We start from the raw sequence: 12,869 nt of genomic DNA on the forward strand, positions 1-12,869 counted from the left end.
GTCCTTCAGTAGGTGAATAGATAAATAAAATATGGTACATCCAGACAATGGAATATTATTCAATGCTAAAAAGAAATGAGTTATCAAGCCATGAAAAGACATGGAAGAACCTTAAATGCATATTACTAAGTGAAAGAAGCCAATCTGAAAAGGCTACATAATGTGTAGGATTCCAACTATATGACATTCTAGAAAAGGCAAGACTATGGAGAGAGTAAAAAGACCAGTGGTTGCCAGCAGTTGGGGGAGGGGAGGGATGAATAGGTGGAGCATAGAGTTTTCAGGGCATTAAAAATACTCTATGATTCCATAATGATTGATACCTGTTATTATATGTTTATTGAAACTCTGACATCATACTCAAAATAGTTAACTCAAGATAGATAAGAAAGCCAAATAAAAAAGGGAAACTATAATGCTTCTAGAAGAGCGCACAGGAAAATTTCTTCATGACCTTGAGGTGGGCAAAGATTTCTTAGAACACAAAAAACACAGTGTACAAGAAAAATAGTGATCAAAAAAAAGGTTATCAAAATTAAAACTCAGCTCATCCAAAGATACTGTTCAGAGAATGAAAAGAATGAACAGCCTGGTGAGTAGCAGCCAGCCCCAGCAACTTTTATTGGCTTCCCACGTTCCTGCTCTAAAGGCTTGGACCCTTTAAAAGACCTTGTCAACTCCTACCCATCTTTTCTCTCACTTAGATTGATACATCGACAGGTTGTGAAGGGTGTGTCTGGCCCTGACCAATTCAAGAGCTTTCCTAACAACAAAGCCTACACCTCTAATAACATTTCTACAAATACCAATCAGCCATGGTTTTGTCAGCCTTCTTTTTCATATTCAATCAGTAGCCAAGTTTCAGGCAGGAAAGGCCTTAAGAATCTACATTTTGAATATTGTGATGAAATGGACAGTTCTGAAACTGCATGTATAATACGTCAGCTTGCTCAAGAAGTATCTTCTCTAATATTTTATACTGTGAATACTAAGGTAATTGATATCTGTAGCACCCCACAAGGCATATTTACATGAAATTTCACGTAAACTTCACAACACGCAGAGATTATTACCTTCATTTTCAGATGAGCACGTTAAGATTTCTGAGTGTTCTTATAAGCTACTCTTTTACCTATCTAGTAAGGAAAGGCTTAGAGCTCAAACGCAGATAGCCTGCAAATCCAGCACCTCCCACCTCACTGTCAGGCCTGGCCCTGAGACGGTGGTGGAAATAGTACCAGTCACTAATTCTGCTTCGTCAGCATGGGGGTGAATTCATGTGCAAACGACATTTAGCAGAATTTACAGAACGGTGATGGAACGAATCAGACATTTTGCCTATCCCAGCATGACCTTGTGTAGTGTGAGCAGCCGACAAGGAGCCACTGAAGGCCCTGGGAAACCTAAGGTTTTGTTTCGTGGAAGAAAGCAGCACTAGGACCTCCAAGTAGGAGCAGACCAGCAGGATTTTGCTTAAACTGGGGATCTTTGGATTCCTAGCTACCAGTGGAGGGGAAGAGAGCAAACTGCCCAAAGAGACGAATCTCATCAGGCGGTTGCTCTGGGTGTGGGCCATGTTCAGAAACAAGCTTTCAGACGTTGATGTCACTCAGTTGCTCTGCAGCTTTTTGATTGGCTCATCGTTTTGTGAGCCTTCTAATCCTTGTTTCATTTTAAAAAGTCAAAGCCATTGCAAGCTAACTGAGACAGGCTGTGGGGAGCGCCTGACAAAGGACTGGGTATACAGGGGCCTCAGTAAAAGTCCCGCTGACAGCCACCGTGCCCGGGACCTTTTGTATGAGGTCCCAGGTTTTCTGTCCTGACTCATACACAGGTGAGGGTATGTGCTGGACAGGGAAGAGCATGAAACCGAGAAGAAGCTGGCAGAGGGTAGAAAACAGGGAGCAGGACTGAGGTGTGAAGAAGCCCAAGAGAGCAGAGAGCTGGAGAGATGGCTGGTGAAACAAAGCAGGGAGATGCTAGGATTTCAGTGGTGGGGCAGGCAGGTCTGCGTGACAGGGCTCATGGTGCGTATTTCAGTTTTTCAAAGGCGTTCGCCAGCCCGTTTATTTTCCATTCAACAGGATGTCTTCCATAACTTGATTCTGTGATGGCATCATGATGTATTATGTGCCACAAATAGGCAAATCAGGCACTAATGTTATATTTGAGATATTTCTACTGAGAACAAGAAAACCTTCTCCCCCAGTTTCCCCTTGATAACATCTCTCCTTTTTTCAAATCCACCTATTCGTCATAAAACAACAGCACAAAAACCACATGATGGATGAAATCAGAGTAACATATATTTATAGCCTCACAAATTACTCCAAGAAAGAATGGGCCAGACTTTGCATATGCACAGTAAGATATGGAATCTGCTTGTTTTGGATTTGTCGCACCTAGCTATTACTGGAAATTACTGCTTCGTTATCACAATTTCTACAAGGTAGAATGTGGTGGAGTCAGTGAGCATTCTGAGTCATTTCCAAAAATGCTTTTAAGGGAAGTTCTGCAAATAATACTATTTCTTAAGGGAAAAACAATTTTCAAGTCATACCAAGTAACGTTACTTTTTGAATCAGAAATAAGTCAAACCAGAATTTTTAAAGTACATATTAATAATAGTTCTTGTGGGTTGTATAATAGATGTTTAAAATAGCAGTAAAGAAGGCTGAAGTGGATGAATGTTCATTTAGTAACTAGCTGATACTCTATCATACCTATAGTTTGAAAGGCAGAATTTAGCATCTGTGAGTAAGATATTTTTCAATGATATGTGATCTGGCAGCTGCTGTTCCATTGGGGGTTGTAGGATGACTTTTTTTAAAAGCCTTTATTTTTTTTAATAAATTTTTTATTTTAGAACAGTTTTAGATTTACAGAAAAATTGCAAAGATAGTATACAGAGTTCCCACATACCCCACACCCATTTTCCTTGATTATTAACTTCTTATATTAATATGGTACATTTGCTAGAATTAATGAACCAATATTGATACCTTATTATTAACTAAAGTCCATACCTTATTCAGATTTCCTTAGTTTTTGCTTAATGTCCTTTTTCTGTTCTAAGATCCCATTTAGGATGCCATATTACGTTTAGTCATCATGTCTCCTTAGGCTCCACTTAGCTGTGACAATTTCTCAGACTTTCCTTGTTTTTGATGACCTTGACAGTTTTGAGGAGTGCTGCTAAGTTATTTTGTAGAATGTCACTCAACTGGGATTTATCTGAGGTTTTTCTCATAATTAGTCTGGGCTTATTGGGTTTTGGAAGGAGGACTACAGAGGTGAAGGGCTCTTCTCATCACATCCTATCAAGGGTACGTGCATCAACTTGACTTACCACCACAGATGTTAATAGGATGATGTTTTACCTCACCAGGGAAGCAGGGAGCTCCCTGAAGGATGGGCTAGAACCCCAGCCCTCAAGTGTGTGTAGGAGAGGTTGTAAGGAGAGGGGTGTGAGCTCCATTACAGACTGAAAAAAATGGAGAAACCGGACGAGGCAGGAAACTCAGCCTCCTGGGAAACTCCAGAGATTGCTTCCAAGGGGAGAGACGGTGCCCTGCTCCCGGTCCCACTTGGTGCCTGGTGAGTGGATGCCCAGGAAGGGTTTTGACCGTGCTGCAAGGAAGCCCAGGGATCCTGTTGGGGTGGGGGTAGGGAGTGGTTCAGGTGGGAGTAATTTATGAACACAGATGTTTCCTTAGCAGGCAGAGGCTATGTTTAAAATGTGAGCCCATTTAAGGGAGCATCCTAGCTAAATTAAGGCACAAACATTACACAGATATGGCACAAACTGGGCTGGTAGGAGAAATGTGCCTGAAGTTTGAATCCGTGGGTTAGAAGCCACAGAGCATGGGGACACCCAAGGCTAGCCTGGAAAGGGTTCAGCACAGCTCAGGGCTGCAGGGCCCCAGAAGACAGGAGCCACCAGAGGCTGCAATGAAGCTGTCTGCACAGCACACTGAACGTCAGCCACGCTTCCTTCCCCATCTCCACTGTGGCTTGGTGATGGAGGGTTAGCATTTCCACTCTTCTCTCCTTGCTCACACTTGAGGACTCTGCTCGGCACGCAGGCCAGAATTCTCTCGGACTACGGGTTTCCACATATGCCGCTGCGTGGAAAGTCCCCAGGCTGCTCCAGGATGTCCTCTGCAGTGCCCCATCCTGTCCTCCTTAAGGCAGCTGCAGGCAGCCTGAGCCACATTCCTCCTGCCTGAGTCACTGCTCCAGGCCACAGGCTGCCTTTCCTCCAGCTAGGCCTAGGGACCAGCCACTGTCCGTTCCATCTTGTTGCTTCAAAAATACTACAGATTTATTTTTATTGACTACATGGAATGGCTATTTATTATCCAAAGAAAATTTTCCATACTGAAGTTATCCCCTTTCCTTTTTTGCATCCTTCTCAGGATCTAGCCTATCCCATCCCTGCTGGGCCCCTCTCCTAATTACCATGTTATGTGTATACTTCTTTTTACCTAGTTTTCCTTAACTATTACAACACCATTTGGATCAAAAGTCTAGCCTATCCTTTCAGATTTGGTGCATGCACTCCCCATCCACCAATCGGTGTACTTCTGACGTTTTCCTTCTTGCTCATCGATGTCTTGTCTCCTTGACCACCTTACGAACCCTCCCACAGCAGGAGGCTGCCATTCCCACATAAATGGATGAATGAATGAAAAATGAACAGACAACGGTGATGCCAAATGTCTAAACTAGGTGATTTTAAATTTGTTGAATTGACCAGAAATTTTGAGACCAGGTGGGTCATATTTATCTTAAATAATTGGCGGATCCCTGGAGTCATGTCATATTGAATTTCAAGTTTAAATACATATAATACATAATTTGGAGCTAAATTTTGTGCTAATTGCTAGATTCTAGATAAGCAACAAGGAATGCCAATGGTTTTAGAAAATTCACAGGAGGAAAACTTAAACTTGAAACATTCTCTTCATGGCCATTGACATTTTTACCCAGAAATGACAGTGGTGACACTGCCTAGTTAGCCCCACAGCATAACTTAGATCAGGGGTATTTATTCTGAGCACAACTTTCTCACTTTTAAGAATTACTGTATAGGGGCCGGCCCAGTGGCTTAGTGATTAAGTTCTCGTGCTCTGCTTCTGGTGGCCTGGGGTTCGCAGGTTTGGATGCCGGGTGCGGACCTACGCACTGCTTATCAAGCCACACTGTGGCAGGCGTCCCACATAAAGTAGAGGAATATGGGCATGGATGTTAGCCCAGGGCCGATCTTCCTCAGCAAAAAGGAGGAGGATTGGCAACAGGTGTTAGCTCAGGGCTAATCTTCCTCACACACACAAAAAAGAATTATTGTATAAACATTGAATGCCCATTATGTATCAAGGAAGATGATTTGTAATTTCTAGTCATTTTCCCCTATAACCAGGAAATATTCCCTAGTTTATTCACTCCTACCATCTCCATGGTTTAGTCTACAGATGTTCACCAAGCTCTACCATGAGCAGATGCTGCTTGGTGTCAGGCTCCTGCCCTTAAGGATTTAGCCTGGTGACCACACCAGACAACAAACATGGAGCCTGTGGGCCACCAAGTCTCCCTGGGAGCGCTTGGGGGAATTCGGGGCCAGGAAGGGACAGGGAAGCTTTCTGGAGGAGGTAACTGCTAAGCTAAGTGCCCAGGGATAAGGGAACTCTCCAAGTGGTAGGGCACAGGGAATGAGCTTGCTGCACTGTGGGAAATGAAATGTTCTGTTGGACACAACTTATTTGAGAGGGGACAATAGGCCAGAGATTTAAATGGGAATTGAGAAGCACTCTTCCTTGACCAGGACATAACTCTGAGGACGGTGAAGCCAGGAAGCAAAGTCTCAGTCCTTTCATCAGTGTCTGCTCTTCAAGAAGCGGTGAGGCTTGGGGATTCCAGGGAAGCCAGGGCACTTCCTCCCAGAAACCTTTCTCCTTCCCAGCAGCCTCATGCCCAGCTCGGACCATGACTCCTGTGCAGCCTTGGGCAGACTGCCCAACATCCTTGATCCTCAGTTTCCTTCATGGTTAAAATGGGAGCAATGATGCTCCCCTACTGGGAGCTGTTTCTTTGGGGTCTTCCCCCAGCTCTTGTAAAATGCAAATACTGCTAGGCAAAACACTTAAATGAGTTTATGCTGGTCTCAGTGTTGTGTATATGGTAACAAGGGAGTATTTGCCTGTGGAGAGGGAGTGTGTGGACAGAATGGGATTGGGCCCCTCCTTACAGAAGGGACCTGCACAGCGAGAGGTACAGGGCACTTGAGTGGGACTGTGAGGCAATGGGGCCTGCCTTAGAGCTCTTCTAGCTTGCCAGTCCCCATTTACTCTGATTTAAAAAACAAAACAAAAACTATAGTTTCTGGAATGATGGTAGGTCCTATAACCCTTCTCACCACTCATTTCTCCCACTCTCCCTCCTCCAATTTAATCAAGACAATTTCTGTTCCTTTCCATTAGATTCAATGACTCATAAGGGAACAAAACAGTAGTTTAAGTAAACATCACATCTGGCAAAGGCATCAAGCATCTTTAGTGTAGCTGTCAGTTTTCACTCAAATATTTATGAAGCATGTAAGATGTGCTAGCCTCACTGCTAGGAGTGGTAATGCCAGTAAAAGGTAGTTTAAATTAAATGTGTCGGGGCCGGCCCCGTGGCTTAGCGGTTAAGTGTGCGTGCTCTGCTGCTGGCGGCACGGGTTCGGATCCCGGGCGCGCACCGACGCACCGCTTCTCCGGCCATGCTGAGGCCGTGTCCCACATACAGCAACTAGAAGGATGTGCAGCTATGACATATAACTCTCTACTGGGGCTTTGGGGGGAAAAATAAATAAATAAAATCTTTAAAAAAAATAAAAATAAAAAAAATTAAATGTGTCCACCCAAACTTCTCCTGTAGAGAAAGTGTATTGGTCAGGGTTCTCCAGAGACACAGAACTAATGGGATGTGTGTATACACAGAGACAAAGAGATTTATTTCAAGGAATTGGCTCATGTGATTGTGAGGCTGGCAAGTCTGAAATCTGAAGAGCAGGCCAGCAGGCTGGAGACCCAGGGAAGAGCTGATGTTGCCAGCTTGAGTCCAAAGGCAGACTGGGGATAGAATTTCCTCCTTTTGGGAAGACCTCAGTCTTTTTCTCTTAAGGCCTTCAACTGATAGGATAAGGCCCACCCATATTATGGAAAGCAATCTGCTTTATTCAAAGTATACTGGTTTAAATGTTAATCTCATCTAAAAAATACCATCACGGCAATATCTAAGCTGGGTTTGACTAAATACCTGGGTACTGTGGCCTAGCCAAATTGCACATAAAGTTAACCATCACAGAATGCTACCTGGGAATATGCACTTGTGTGGCAAGTTCAGCGTTCTCATGATACATCCAGGCAGAGTCCCTGTGCTCCTTCTCACCCTCCTCAGGTAGCTCCAAGCCAACCTTCTCCTGCTGGAGGAAGCAGGGGCTGAAGGGAACCCTGTGCGTGGATGGAGGGGGCCTGCCTCACTGCCCTCCCTGCCTCCTGGTAGCCATGCAGTTTAGCCCCTTGAACTTCAGTTTCCTCAGGTGTAAAGTGGACACGTTGCTGTACCTACCTCACAGAGTGGTCGTGAGCGTTACGTGGAAATAATGTCTGGGGGGGGCGGGGTCCTGCATTCTATTGGGTGCAGTCACTGTGCTATCGGAAGAGCTAATGTGCCCTGACAGAGCAGGGCAGACAGGGTCCCATGTCCTGATGTCTGAGGCAGGGTGGCTTTCCTTATGGACTGAGGCAGCCCGGGAAGGAGGGTCTAACCTCAAGGTCAAGCCTGAGTTCAACAGAAAAGTAAATACTCCCAACCCAGAGCTCCTCAATTGAGTTTTTTGCACTTTTAAAATTACTATGTGCTGTTTCCAAGAATTCCAAAATTTCAGAGTAAGAAGTATAAGTTCCCCTTCTTCATCATTCCTACCCCAAAGCTACTCCCTTCTCCAAAGGAGACAACTATTAACTCCTTGAATCATTTCACATCCTTTCTTATTGAATTTTTTTGTTACTACAAAAATGGGGTTCAACTATGGTGTTGTGATTTTTTTATTCACTTAGCAATACGCCATACATGTTTTTTCATGGTTAAATCTGACTTTTTGTGGAGTGGCTTTTTTTTCCTATTCACTTAAATTAGAGGAAAAAATAAAGAAAGAAAATAAAGAAATAAAAGGCTTCTTACAAAAAAGATGAACCTCACTATAAGCCTAGGGAATCAGCTTTCTGAGAGAATGTAGCATTGTCCAGCCCCGTTTTCTCTGGAAGGGCCTGGCCCAGGCAGTGTGACCATGAGGGCTGCTTTTGCTCTCGCAGACCCATTGAGCACCCAGAAGTCCCCTTTACACATTCCATTCCTAAAGTGTTCTGTCTTGCCTTTCCCCTTCGCTCCTATAGCCTTGTTTGCCTCTGAGGCTGAGCGGAAAGCTGTTGGCCCTCTGCCACTCCATAGGCAAAGAAATGGCAGTGTCGAATTTCAGAGAAATTGGTGACAAGTGGGCACAAATATTTAGGTTATTATTTCTTTACAAAACCTTCCAGACAGGCAAGCAAGGAGTTTTGGGGAATTGTACCAATGTGTAATTTTGGGACACCTCATTTTCAAGGTCTGATATTGTTTCTAAAGGGACTTTTGCTTTGAAAAGACCAGAAACTCTCTCATCTTTATCTCTAGATAGCAGTTTCCTCCCCTGTTGTCATTAGGGGAGATATCAGTCACCAGAGCCTCGACTGGATCCATGAAAAAAGCCCTTGCAATATTCCACATTGCAAAACCCCAGGCTATGCCCTTCTGCATTCATGCTGGAAAGATCCAAGGCTCCCCGAGTCACCAGGGCTGGTGGAGGTGACTCATCTTCCTGACCCTGAGTGGAGGAGAGCAGCATGTTCGGTGCACACTGTGCGTCTGTCAGCACTCGGCATCCTGTTGGCCAGGAAAATACTGCTTCTTCCCAGGACAGGCTTTGTCTGCAGCTGGCACAGATGCACCAGTGGACAGAGGCCACTGAGTCATGGAAGAAAACCAAGCTGAATCCAGGGGTTCTGTGTTTGCAGTGGGAAGAAAGATGCCCCATTGTCCCACCAACACTGACACCAAAACAAGTAGTCAACTTGCCCCTTTTTTGCTTTTAAGGGTTTTATTACAGGAAACAAACAATGGTAGCAAACATGATGAATACTAAGGAAGGCATAAGCAATGATGATTTTGAAGAGGTCCAGGGGGTGGTTTCTTTCCTCACCGCCTCTCCCTCTTATTCTGGAGGAGCTCATTCATCAGAGTCCTCTACTATCCACCCTATGACTCCTCTCTTCCCCTGGCCTCACTCACAGATTGCTTATTTACTTAGCGAGTTATTTGCTCCTCCCTTGCTCCATAAAAAAGTTGAGCCAGCTTATAAAAATACACAGAATAAAGGATGGAACAAATGACCAAGATAAGCAATGAAGAATACAAGGAAAACAGTTGATAGAGCCAGCAATAAGATGAGCACACAGAAATGTCTGTCATATGATGTTGTTCAGTTACTACAAGCGGGCTGGAAATTTGGATCTAAGAGTTCTAGAAGGCAAAAAAAAAAAAAGGAAAAACAGAAAAATAAAAAATAATCAGGCAAAGGTGCACATCAGCAAGTCAGGAAAAGATCCGCCTCTAACACGGAGACCAGAGATGTGAGTGATCACAGTCCGTACTTGCTGGGCATGTGGGCTAGGGACCGAGTTAAATGCTCTTCCAATGTTTCCTCATTTGATCCTGGCAATCATGGGGGTGGATACTGTTACGATGCTCATTTGACAGATTAGGAAACTAACTGAGAGTCAGTTAGTAATTTGTCCAAGACCAGAGAGTTAGTCACCTGTAGAAATGAGATTCAATCCCAGGCTATCAGGCTCTAGGTCTGGGTGCCAAACCAGGAAGCTCACCCTGCCGGGCAGTGGCGGGCACTAGAGAGAGATTTCTGCAACAGATGCAATAGGAACTTTTGTAGGGCTGTGTCTCCTCACTTCTTTCCATGCAATTCCCTAATATAGGCACAACAGCATAAATGCAGCTGAAATGCAGTGAAAGCAATTCCTTGAACCAAAAGTTTGTCTATATTCTTAGTTCTTTGATGATCTAACTTCCTTCTCTATGAGGATGTAGAAATACAGTCATGCACTGCATAATGACGTTTCAGTCAACAATGGACCACATATGCAAGGGTGGTCTCATAAGATTATGGTGGTCTCTATATAGCCTAGGTGTTTAGTAGGCTACATCATCTAGGTTTGTGTCAGTACGCTCTATGAAGTACTTCAACAACGAAATCACCTAACAATGCATTTCTCAGTACGTTATCCCCATCGTTAACTGACACGTGACTGTATTGCAGAGTCTACAAGGAAATAGATCAACAGGTATTTTCTCAAACTATAGTCAGTCATTCTAATGCAACCTTAACCTACTCTAGTACAATTTAGGTATACCCCAAGAGAAACTTGAAGCTGATGACTTTGGTCTCTCCACTCCCATGCCTACCTTTACACAGGAAATACTCTCACAGCCCTCCAGGACAAAGGAACACACAATGAAGACGTCTACTAAGAACATCTGAAGGACAACTTCACTTGCCTTGTGCATCTTTTCTTCCAATATATTCTTTATGAAATGCTTTCGGAATTGGGTATTCCCTCTATTCCACACCTCAGATCATTCAGGCAGCATTTCTCAAACTTCCAGCATCCATAAGCCACTTCAAGACCTCCAGTTTTAGGCAAAAATTCATCACAATTTTTAGTAATGAAAACATCATATTCTTTTTAAAAACTTTTCATCATGGAGAAACTCAAACACATATGAATGCAGAATAGTATAATGAACCTCTATGTACCCATCACTCAGCTTCAACAATTGTTGACTCATGGCCAATTTTGTTTCAACACTACTCCCATCCACTTCCTCTTTCCCATATTATCCTGAAGCAAATCCCAGATATCATATCATTCCATCTGTAAATATTTCATTGTGTGTCTCTGAAAGATATAAATCCTTTCTTTTAACATTACAAGACCTTTATGACAACTAAAAGTATTCATGAGTTCCTAAATATCATCAAATATCAAATTTCCAATTATCTCAAAAATGTTTTGTATTTTTGTTTGAATCAGGATCCAAATAAGGCCCACACATTCCTATCCAAGAGAATATTATTTTAAATAATACTAATCATTTCATGCATTTTTAGGAGGACATCATGTTCAATCTCTTCCCAAGGTATCTGTCCTATTTGTTCTGTCCTATTTGGTCAGGTTTCTTTACTCCGTACTCCATCAGTTTCTTTCCTTACTCTTTACTTTTTACTAAGTTAAGCACTCCCAACTCACAGTTATAGGTCACTGGACACAGCATCAAGTGTCTGATATCTCTTTCACGTGGCCATGGATTCAGAAATGAGAGCTTTCTCATTGAAAACACTTTTGGCCCAATTACAAAACACATTCAAAATCCGGATGGATGCATGCTTTAACTTGGTAGATGGGGGCAAAATGGGTCACCTTCATCTACATGGACTGCCCCCAGCTCTGGAAAGCATTTGTCCAGTATTACAGGTAGTTCTAAACTGTGCCCAACAACAGATTGCTCTCTTCCTCTTAAACTGAAGACAAGTAGCAGATATCGGGAAAGAGTCAGACTCCGCTCAGAGCAGATTGGACCTCAGTTTGGTCTTATGAAAACAATCTAATTTCTCAGCTAACTGTTTTCTCTTTTAAGGGGCTGAGTTTATCTTTTGGATACCACACGCCAATGCCAGAACTAACAAGGCATCTGAGAGAAATCGCCAGTGGACATGCTGTGATGGGAAAAGCCGAGTTCTCAGCCAAAGCTGTGGGGAGGCCCTTTGACGGCGGGGGGAAGCAGAGGGCTGGGGAGCAGACTGTCGGGAAGAGCAGTTGAGGCGGCACCGAACACGTCCAGGCAGGAGGTGATGCGCTCCTGAAGTTGGGTAGGAACAGGACCAGGTGGAAGAGAAAGGATCAGTCTCAGAGAAGAGACTTGGGGACTGATTGGACATTGAGGGTAAAGATGGACCAGGGAGGAATCTTCAGTGACATTCATGTTTCCAACACCAGCGCTGGGAAGCTGTGTTAAAAGGAATCTCAAATACACACACACACACACAAAAGTGCCCCGGTTCCTAGTGCCCAGGGCCCTGGGATGGAAAGAGCCAGCTGATCTGTGAGTTAGAAAACATACCCCATGTGAAGTATTCCCTTTGTAGTTACGGCAAGGGTTCTCGGCACTGGCTGCGTATTAGAATCATCTAGAGTATTTAACAAGTACTATGCCCAGGCCCCAGCTCAGGTCAGTTGAATCAGAATCCCTGGGTATTTTTACACCTCCTCCCACCATCCCCCGCAACAGAGGTGATGCTAATGTGCAACCAGGGCTGAGAACCACTGGGCCAGGCATGGACATCAAGGGCTATTTGAGCACAAAATTACCTGACTGTTCCAAAACCTGTAGGAGGACTCCTTGTTGGAACCGTTCACAGTTTGAAGCTTAATTTGGCTCAGCTTGGACCCCTGTTGCTTGGGGTGAGAGCAACAACCTGACCTTTGGAACTCAGCTCTCCGGCGAAGAGGCTGGCAAGGAAGGCCTGGCAGGGGAACAGGAAAGAAGGGAGCCAGGTGTCCGGCACACGTGCTTCCCCTCTGCCTGTGGAAGGCGGCAGTTCTCACACTTCTGCACGTCACATTCACTCTGGGATATTTGTCAAATGCAGATGCCTGGGCCCCACTCCCTGTGCTGGTCAGAAGGTCTAGTGTGTGGCACAGGAATCTGCATTTTAA

This window comes from Diceros bicornis, chromosome 16 (genome assembly GCF_020826845.1).
Source record: "Diceros bicornis minor isolate mBicDic1 chromosome 16, mDicBic1.mat.cur, whole genome shotgun sequence".
Lineage (NCBI taxonomy): Eukaryota > Metazoa > Chordata > Mammalia > Perissodactyla > Rhinocerotidae > Diceros > Diceros bicornis.